This window comes from Lagopus leucura, unplaced genomic scaffold (genome assembly GCF_019238085.1).
Source record: "Lagopus leucura isolate 7727_CA_CO unplaced genomic scaffold, USGS_WTPT01 Super-Scaffold_100064, whole genome shotgun sequence".
Classification (NCBI taxonomy): Eukaryota; Metazoa; Chordata; class Aves; order Galliformes; family Phasianidae; genus Lagopus; species Lagopus leucura.
In genome coordinates, this window is record NW_024962308.1 from 429,064 (window position 1) to 439,034 (window position 9,971).

A 9,971-nucleotide genomic window follows, 5' to 3' on the forward strand; every position below is an offset into this window, starting at 1 on the left:
CAATAGTTTCTCATGGGAAATGAGAAGTCACAGAGCAGTGAAAAGGAATTGCCTGGCTGTGCAAACCACCCAGAGCCAAGGTGTGCCTCCCCACTACCAGGTAATAGCAGCTCCCACAGGGAGCTCTGAGCCCACTGCTCACTGCAGGGCAGTTGGACCAGATGACCTCTAAAGGCCCCTTTCAACTCAAACAATTCTGCGAATTCTATGACCAGTCTGAGAGCACAAGAGCAAATACAGGGACAGGCTGGGGTAACATCACCCTTCACAGCAGTTGCAGGGCTGTGAAGCAGGAGGAGAGGGCTGCCTAGCCCATATATCTGGTACACACAGCAGTCGTCCTGCTGTTTCCAATATCTCCCAAGACTATAACGGTAATACTTTAGTATCAGCCCCTGATTCAAATTTATTACTATGTTATCATTGCTATTATTACTGTAAAAGTAGAGAGTCATGGCTGGGTCATGCATGATCCCAGCATCTTGGATTGCTTCTGTAGGCAGAAAGATTTTTAAGCTTATCCCAGAATTTTGAGAGCTACACTTCTTATGTTTGACCCTTGCCACACGATCACACTATAACCCCCATCTCCCTCAATACTCACACTCTCTGTTGCCCATGGGGTCTCTCTGGGAGCTGGGATGGGAAACGAGGCCAATCTGATGCAGCTTCCTTCCAGCCTCGCAGGTGTCAGCTGTGTTTTTGCAGCCTGGTTTTACAGCACAGCTGGGAAAGGGAAGCTGCAGCCCTCTCCATACCACAAGGACAGAGCAAAGCTCCCTGCAGCTGAGCAGAGGGTCTGCCCACCCCAGAAGGTCCAGCAGTCAGGAGTATTTTTTCTCCATGAATCTGCCCAGTTCACCTGAAGCCAGTGAAACTCAACTGAGCTGTGCTGCTTGAGGCTCAAGCCTGAATGTAGGAGCTGAAGTTTCATTCACCTTTCTTCCACTCTAAGATGGGTTTGCATGGCACCTGCCAATATACATATAGGATCCTGGGCAGCAACTGCTGCTGACAGCTCTATCCTCTGCTACTAGGCTCTGTAAAGCAGAGCACAAGGACCTGTATGCTGTACTGATGTGTGAGTGCAAGTGCTGAACAGACCCTGGAGCTAGTGCTGAGCTGCATGTGACACCACACTTCCTGGGTGAGATGCAGCACAGGCAGCGGCATATCAGCCCATATCAGCCCATATCAGACAGTTAGCCAACGGCTGGTGCTGCCAGCTGTCAGTCAAGACACATAAAAAGCCCATGGAGAAAAGACACGGGTGCTATAACAGCACTAGTCTAGTCATCTAGCCCCAACCCAAGGCCAGTAACTCCATTCTCCAGGCTAAAACCAGCTCATGCCTCCCCAGCTAGTGCTTTGACTAGAAGCTGCTCCAGCTTCTCACTGCGGAGTCTGAATGTGAGGACATCAGCACTGCACACGCCCAGAAGGAGCATGACACGAGTGCTGGTATCTCCATCCCCGAGATCCACAGATCCCATTGCTTATGTCCTGCCCCGTACAAAACCAGCAGGAGGGCATTCAGAGTAGCTTTGACTGATGTCAGTGCCTGCTGACCCTTCCCTCCTCCCAAAAGAGAGAATAGGCTAACTGCTCTGCTTGGTGGTGCAAATTCAGTATTTGTCTTAGCATAGGGGAACATTTCTCTGCTGATGCCCACACAAAAGCCTAGGGAGAGAAGATGAGGGCACAACATACCCAAAGGGTGCAAAGGCCTTGAGGCTGCTAAAAGGCAGCAAATCTGGAGCCTCACCAGCCCTTTATTACCTTCCATTCCAAGGGTTCCTGGTACCTCTGTGCTGTCCCCACTACAGCACCATGGCATCAGTCCATCCATTATGCAGGCTGCCCCAGATCACACCATCTTTTAAGAGAAGACTGAAGATGGCCATCTGCTCATCAGCTTCACTACAGCCTGAACTCCTGCCCCTTTTCTCAGGCTTCCCTTTTTAGGCTACAGCAAGTTATACTGAATATATGGGTAATGGAAACTTGGGTTGCAGTGACTGTGAGCAGCACTGTCTCTGAGCCTCTGGGCTTCAGTAGGGCTATGGGGACTGCTGACACCAGTGATGGGCAGAACAAGCAGAACAAGGTCAGCTCGTGGCTGCACACCCAGAGCTGTCATGCTGCCTTGTTGCCTCACACATTCAGAACCCCTGCAGCAAAGAATGGACAGAACTAGCAATGCAGGCCTAGAGCTAGCCAAGTTCATCAAAAAACTCATCATACCCAAAGGTGGAGAAGAATCTTCAGAGACCAGACTCTGAAGACCCAGACTGGATATCGTTTGCCCTCAGGCCTCACCTAGAGGTACAGAAAAGTAGGTGAAGTTGCAGCAAGCTCATTGCACTCACATCATTGCACACTATGCTGGAAAGCAAGACAGAACACACAGACCAACACTATACCATCCCCAAAGCATGTCCAGTCTCCCAGAGATCACATGTGAGTTGTGATACCTTTGGAATGTGGGACAAGAACAGATTTTTTTGCTCTACAGACTGCTAGCTCAGAGGCATTCAGCGCTATAGAGCCTAAATAAGGCTGAAAGAGTCCAGTAAATAATGCTCTGCCTATTTTAGAGCTCCCTGGAGTTGTTTGTTCCTTTCTGTGGACTCAAATGATTGGTCTCCTGTGGACACAGTGCTCTCTGCTTAAACCCCTTTTGCTCTTAAATAGCCACATGAACTGGGTACAGCTTTAGTTACACCAGTCCATTCAAGGAACAGCTAAATATGCTCCCAAATACACTGGTTTAATGATCAAAATCCTCCTCAAACACGGTTCTGCATTGGGGTCAGGAGCACAGAGACTCTGTAGCTGCTGGCAGGCAGCACTAACCCCTGCCAGGACAGGAAGGGAAAGAGCTGGCAAATAAGGACCTGACAGGCCATCGATATCCACGGCTCCATGGGTGCCAATGGACAACTGGAATGTGTTGCGCTCTGCCTTGGGGTGGCTGAAGGGCAAATCCAGAGATTATGAGTAAGAATTAAAGGCAGGCTACCAGGGGTTGTGAGTGCACAGACAACTTGATGAAGATGAGGAAGATGATGAGGCATTCTACAGTCAGATGGAAGTAGCCCATGATCACAGGCCGTGTTCTCATGGGGGACTTCAACCACCTGATATCAGCTGGAAAGATTTCACAGCCAGGCACCAGCAGTCCAAGAGGTTATTGCAGAGGACTGGTAACTTTGACACAGGTGGTAGAGGAGCCAACAAGGAGAGGCATGTTGCTGGACCTTGTGCTAACAAATAATGAAGAGGTGTTTGGAGTGAAAGCTGAGGGTAGCCTTGACTGCAGCAAACATGAGATGGTGGAGTTCAGGACCTTACAGGGAGGATGCAAAGCTACAACAACAAACACAACCATGGCCTTCAGGAGAGCTAACTTTGGCCTCTTCAGAAACCTGCTGGTAGGAATCTCATGGAATCAGCTCCTAGAAGGAAGAGGAATCCAGTATCTCATCGTCTGGGCTCAGAGTCATTTGTACTAGTAAGAACTCTAACAAAGGAGGCAAGAGACCTGCATGACTGAGCAAGGAGATCATGATGTTGTTGGTGTGACTGGTCTTGTCTTTTGGGAAGGAGAAAGATGTAGCAATTAGCACACCTTCTCAGCCTGCAGAAAGGGCTGGAAGGACGTTAGCCCTACTGTTACCTGACCAAATATGGATGAGTGGGAGAGGTGAGGCTGAGATCTCAAGGCAACTGCAGATCTCTCACCAAACAGGCAGAATTTTGCAATGTCTACCCAAATGTACATAAAGGATGAACCTTTGTTCCATCATGGTACACGATAGGTGGAAATGCACCAGCACTGTAATAACAGTAATGCCTGCTTCTTAATACTACACTGGTATTAGGGAGTTTTAGTTGGGCTGGGGCAACAATGAGAACAATGAGAAACCTCAGAATAAAGAAATGTACAGAATGTAGAAAAGAGGACAAGCCATGCGGGAGGAATACGGAGTTATCATCAGAGTATGCAGGGATGCAATGAGAAAGGCTAAGGCCCATTTGGAATTTAATCTGACAAAGGGTATAAAAGACAGGAAAGGCTTCTTCGAATATATCAGGAGCAAAAGGACGACTAGCAAAAATGTTAACCTGATAGTGAACAGGGAAGGAGCCCTGGTGAGAAAGCAGAGTTACTGAGTGCGTTCTTTACTGCAGCCTTCACTTCTGTGACCAACCCACTGGAACTGCAGACCCTGGAGCCCAGAACGTCCCAAAACAGGAAGACTTTCCCTTGATGAAAGAGGCTCGGGTTAGGAATCATTTGTGCAGACTTCATTCCCATGGGTCCATGGGCCCTGATGGGATGCACCCGTGAGTACTGGGGGAATTGGTGGATGTTACTGGCATCATCTTTCAGAAGCCATGAAGGACAGGAGTGGTGCCTGAGGACTGAAAGAAGGCCAGTGTCACTCCAGTCTTCAAAGAGGGCAAAAAGGAGGACCCAGGAAACTGTAGAGCTGTCAGCCTCACCTCCAACCCAGGAAAGGTGATGGAATAACTCATCCCAGAGGCCATTTCTAAGCATGTGGAGGACAGTAAGTTGATCGGGGCAGTCAACATGGTTTCACCAAGGGGAAATCATGCTTAACCAATCTGGTAACCTTCTATGGCAGAATGACTGGCTGGATAGATGAGAGGAGAGCAGAGGATGTTGTCTTTGTTCAGCAAAGCTCATGATGCTGTCTCCCATAAATCCTCACATGTAAGCTCAGAAACTGTTTGATAGATGAGTGGACAGTGAGGTGCATTGAGAATAGGCCAACATCATAAAATAGGAGGCATTACTTTTGGACCAGCCCTGCTAATATTGTATAACAGTCAATATTTTTTATTAAAACATTAAAAAAAAGAGAGAGAACAACAAAAACATAATACTGGTGGGATGTGTAGCACTGTTTTTGTGAAACTAACTCATCAGTGTGGTTCAGTGCAGTGGCTGCAGTTCTCAGTGAGCTCAAGGTGGTTGTCACATTTTTTACGACATTTTGCTCTTCCTGTGTTTCATCCTTGACAGCAGTTGTTCACAGATGTACGTACTGCCAGAAAGCGACGGCATGAGCACAATGTGACTGTGAAGGGAGGGATATTTCTCTGGTAAGAGAGAGATTTATAGAGTTCTAACGAGGAGACATGGTCAAATTTTCCTTTGACTTGAATGTCTGTTTGCAACTCTATATACTCCATTTGACAACTCACAAATAATGGATTTACACTGGCTGAAAACGGAGTTGCAAATATACCAAACATTTGATGATCTTTTTTACTCTTGAAACTTCTTCTCCTCTCCACACAATAAAATCTGTGCTGGAGGGCAGCCCCCCACCTTGGGATGCTCAAGGTGCATCCAGTTGTCTTCTAGACAGACCTCAGAGAAGCCAGATCCATCACTGATGTGATCACCAATGCAGCAGTTTGGGAGAAAGCATCACACATTACCCATAGAGGTGCTCTGGGTCTGGATCACACCAGAGCCTCACATCAGCAGCACCCCTGGAGGATCCCCACCAGCTTTGAGCTCAGACTGCTTGGTTGCAGCGAGTGCTGCGTTGGATGTCAAAGTCTGCTTCAGGAATGGCCACTGTCCCTTCCTAATTAAATGGATAAGAAAAGGTGCAGGCTCAGCTCTGCAGCCCTGCTGGCTGGGTGTTTGCTGCAGCAAAAGCACAAGGCCTGCACCTCTCAGCCAGCGAGCAGCCGGCTTCACAGGGCTGGCAACCCAGAGACATAGAGATGTGCAGGGATGGGCTGCCCATCATCCCCAGTGGAAGGAGTGCACCTATGGGCTTGGTGGGGAGTGTGAGGTGCTGCTGGCCACTTCTATCTACAGGATGCTGCTGGAGAAAACAGGCAGAGAGCACAGGGCCATAGGGAGAACAGCAAATTTGTGGGGCAGCGTGGCCCGTGCAGATCATGACTCCTGCCCCCACATTTGGTCTGCTGATCTCAACAGTGCAATCAAAAGGTCTTGGGGCAATGCTGAGCAGCAGGTCTGGGATGCAAAACGGTCAGCAGGCTTGAGACCCACAGGCAGAGCTCTGCTGAGAGCAGGCCCAGGGCTGGGGAACTCAGGGATGCTGACCCCTGGAGATGGGACCATTTCATGCCCAGGTTACAAGTGCAGGTCACTGCAGCTCTGTCCTGGCAGACAGTGGGTACATGTGCTGCTGCCAATGGTCTCAGCAGCCTCCTCTGCTCCCTGCTCCTCCTGCCCCATTGCCTGGCCCTGTGCCCTGGAGCAGCCAGCCCCATGCCACCCTACACCCATTTGGCAGCCTTCTTCATTTGTCTCGATGTCTTTAATCCTTCAGTTAAGTGGTGCAGATCTGCACTGAGAGCAGGAAAGCAGCAGCCTAATGGCCATTAAGTTCCCCTTCAGAATATTAGATTCTGATTTTACTTTGTAGGCAATATTTGCTGTGAAATCAGAGCAACTCCCAGGCGCCTGACAGCCCAAAAGTGTTTTCTCCATAGGAGCAGCTGTTCAGAAAACACACCAGCTTGGGATCTACTGACATTTCACAATATGAGGCAGTTCATAGCCAGGAGCCAGAGGATGCCACCGGCTTCTGTCGCCCATGTCAGCTTCCATGAGCAAACCACACTGCCAAGGAAACAGGCCTGCTGCTGCAGCCCTCTGGCCTTGCAGCATCCACCCACAGCTTGTCATTGCTGCAGCCCCATCCTCTCCATGATCACCAAGGAGTGCTGGTCACTGATGTCACTCCACCCCCGGTGAGGAGTGGGAGAGCTGCCCCTGTAAGGCTGCAGGCAGAGCAGCAGAGTTTACCAAGCTCTAGGAAAAGAGCACATTTCTCTGTTAGCAGCACGGTGAGGAAGGCAGCGATGCCTTGTTCTCTGCCAGTGCTGCCTTCAACAGGTGGGTGGCACACTGCTGGGACCAGCTGGCCTCTCCCAGCACGGAGAGCAGGTTGGCAGGCAAACAGAGCCGCGGGGGTTCCGCATTCACGGAGCAGTGCTGAGTCCTTTCCAGGGGGAGCAGCACGCTGCCATTGTGCCCACGCCTTTCTTATGTTCTGCAGGGTTAATGCACAGTGCCCCTTCCTCTCCTGGAAGCAGAGCCATGGCAAGTGCTCCTGAGAACATGTCCTGCAGAAGCTCACCAAGGGTTCCCTGGGCTTCAGGGAAGAGAGCCGTCTTGCCCTGAAGATTTGGGTATTTAGTGCCAGCAAGGACCAAGCTGGTGCTGGATTCTTAGAAGCATGTCACAGCATGAGACAGAGCCCACTGCCACCCAGCCCACCTGCCCAGACAAACTGGAGGCAGCCAAGACTGCACACACTTTTCCTGCCACCCCCTCCACCTGCCCTACAGAGGCACAGCAAGAACCACACGTGAGGTGAACCAGGATGTTTGCAACTCTGCCTTCTCCCAGCTGCAAAACCGGGGCTGGCACATTCTGAGTGATATCATCACCAAGGAACGCTCCCAGACTGCCTGCTCTGCCTAGCTGCAAATTGAGCACCCCAGGGACAAATCTCCACTGCATGCAGTGGTTCTGCTCAGCTCATGATCTGTGCCCCAAACTGACCAGGATCCAATAGGGCAAAGCAACCAGAGGGCAAAGCTTTGTACCTTGTTGCAGTCCCACTCCCTGAGCTTGGGGTGCTGAGGCATTTGCAGTGCATCGAATGAGGCTTGTCCACCAGGCAGAACTGGAGTCACACTTCCCCCTGTACTGCAGACAAGAGGACCCTGCCATCCTAAGGATTTTACCTTCTTTACTTTGGGGATGATTTACGGCAAATTGCAATAGCTGGGAGAAAGCAGAAGAGAGATGGGAATGTCGGGGAGGTAAAGCTGGGAGTCCTATAGATACTATCAAATGCGTACCTGACCCTGCCAACAACAGCTTTTACCATTATATTTAACAAAGGGCTCTGCACCAAAAACTGCTTGCTCCAAGCAGTCTCATCACTGTCTTCCCAGGGTTTGGAAGAGCTGGATCTCCTCTGCCATGGGCAGGGCTCACTGGCACTCCCAGCATCGCAAGGAGAGTTCCTGCAGCTCCAACTCTTCCTATGGGGGCTGAGATTGAAATTTCACAGCTCCTTCCTGCTTTGCTCCTTTCTCCCAAGGCTTGGTGCAGTTCTCTGAACAGACCCACAGCTCCGGAAGGCAGAAATCAACTTAATTGAATTCAAAGTTTCTCTGATGCACACCAGCACTCCAGACCCGCAGGGTGGGTATTCTCTGAAGACCTTCAACGCAAAGGGTTCTTTTGCAGACGCCCCATTGCACCCTGCTGCAAGAACTCCACAACCAGCAGTTTTGCAGCAGCCGCAGAAATTCCCTGTTTTTCCCCCCAAGAAAAAGTAAGATCCCCCCCATCACCCCAGCCCGACGTTCTGGCGTAGCGGTGGTATTTCTTCCCAGCCTCATTTCGAGCTCCGGACCCTCAGATCCCAGCTGCGCTGCCGCTCAGGAGACGCCCCACCACTCCGCAGGGCGCACCGCGGGCGATGCAGCCGCACCGGGGGAGCGGCTCGGGACAGAGACGGAGACTGGGGGGATGGGGGGCGGTGGGGCGGTGGGGCGGTGGGCTCTCCCTACGCGTCGCAGCCTCCGGCGGGCGGTGCCCGGAGCATCCCGGCCGGGTGAGCATCTCCGGTTTCGGTGGCACCGCGACTAAACTTTCCCGGCAGCATCCCCACACCTTCCCGGCGCGGTGCCCGCTGTGCCCCCCCGCCCCCCACCCGGCTCACCTGCGCTCCGGGCGGCAGGAGAGGGCCGCGCCCGCCCCGCGGCTCTCCGAGCCCATCCGGATCGGCCCCGTTCCGCAGCCTTCCCGGCTGATGGAGCGCAGCAGAACCGCCGCCGGCGCTTTGCGGGGCCGGGGTTTGAATTCGTCCAACCCGCCCTGATTGGGCTTCGGGGGGGGGGGGGGGGGGGGGGGGGGGGGGAGGCGGGAGGGGGTGGATGATGCTGGGGTGCGGAGTGGGCGGGAGGTGATAACGTGGGGATGCGGGGGGCGTGCGTTGGGCGCGGCGGTGCGGTGCTCCCGCGGGGCCGGAGGGATGCGGTGGTTGTGGGGAATGCGGGGGAATGTGCTGCCGTGCGGGGGGAGTGTGTGTGTGCGCGGGTTTGTAGGGGGGTGGGGGGAATGCGGGGGAATGCGAACCCCTTCGGGGAGCTGCGGAGCCGCAGGGCAGTGGGGGGACGCAGTGGGTGTGGTGCTGCAGGAGGACCTCGGGGCTGCGGGGAGGAGTGGTGGGTGCCACGGGGGTGCTGTGGAAAGGAAAGGGGATCGGCTGATGCCTGTGCGTGTGGTGCTGTGGGGTCACGGCGCCGCGGGGAGCGACAGCGAGGACGCGGGGGGCCAGGAAAAGCTTTAGGAGTAATAGGGACGCAGCGCTGTGGGGATGTGAGGGTGCAGAGGTGCAGCGTGTTTTGGAGATGCAATGGGATACGGGGGGTGCAGGAGGGCACCAGAGAACGCGGACACGTGGGGATGAGTGACTGTGCAAAGGTGCGTAGCAACCACCGAGGAGCGTCCCAGAAGCACCAGAGTATCCGCTGGGACCACAGCAGCTGAGGTGGCTACCACAGGTCTGAGCAGGGAGGATGGGGGGCATCTGCGGGCAGCAGAGGGAGAGGGGAGGAAGCACAGCCCAGTGGATGCTGGGGAAAGGGACACAGCCCTAAAGCACATCATCCAGGCTGAGACCCCCCAGGATTTCTCAGCCAGAAGATCCCTACCAGATGTAGCACTGCTGCTGCTTGTGCTCAGCTGGGAGCAGGTTTTGCTCTCAAAGATTAACAAAGCTGGGCCGCCTCCAGAGAAATGTCAGGGCCAGCACTAAGGACAAGAGAGGCTGGAGTGCAGGCAGTCCCCTCAAGCTAAGTGTTTCCAGCACACCATCAGACCATCCCAGCAGTCAAAGCACAGTTACACCACAGCCACTCCCTGCCTG

General features: G+C 52.9%; 1 protein-coding gene across 3 annotated transcripts in view; it reads right to left on the reverse strand.

Moving 5' to 3' along the window:
- Positions 1-8,856, reverse strand: part of CTXN1 (cortexin 1) — a 51,526-nt gene extending 42,670 nt beyond the window's left edge. The window contains exon 1 of one of the 3 annotated variants that reach the window (XM_042886851.1): positions 8,763-8,856. The gene's annotated coding sequence lies outside the window, so the exon portion shown is untranslated. Of the gene's footprint in view, positions 1-2,244; positions 2,407-8,762 lie in introns of those variants that run through there. The other 2 variants (XM_042886849.1, XM_042886852.1) reach the window with 2 other exon arrangements.
- Positions 8,857-9,971: the final 1,115 nt, after the last annotated feature.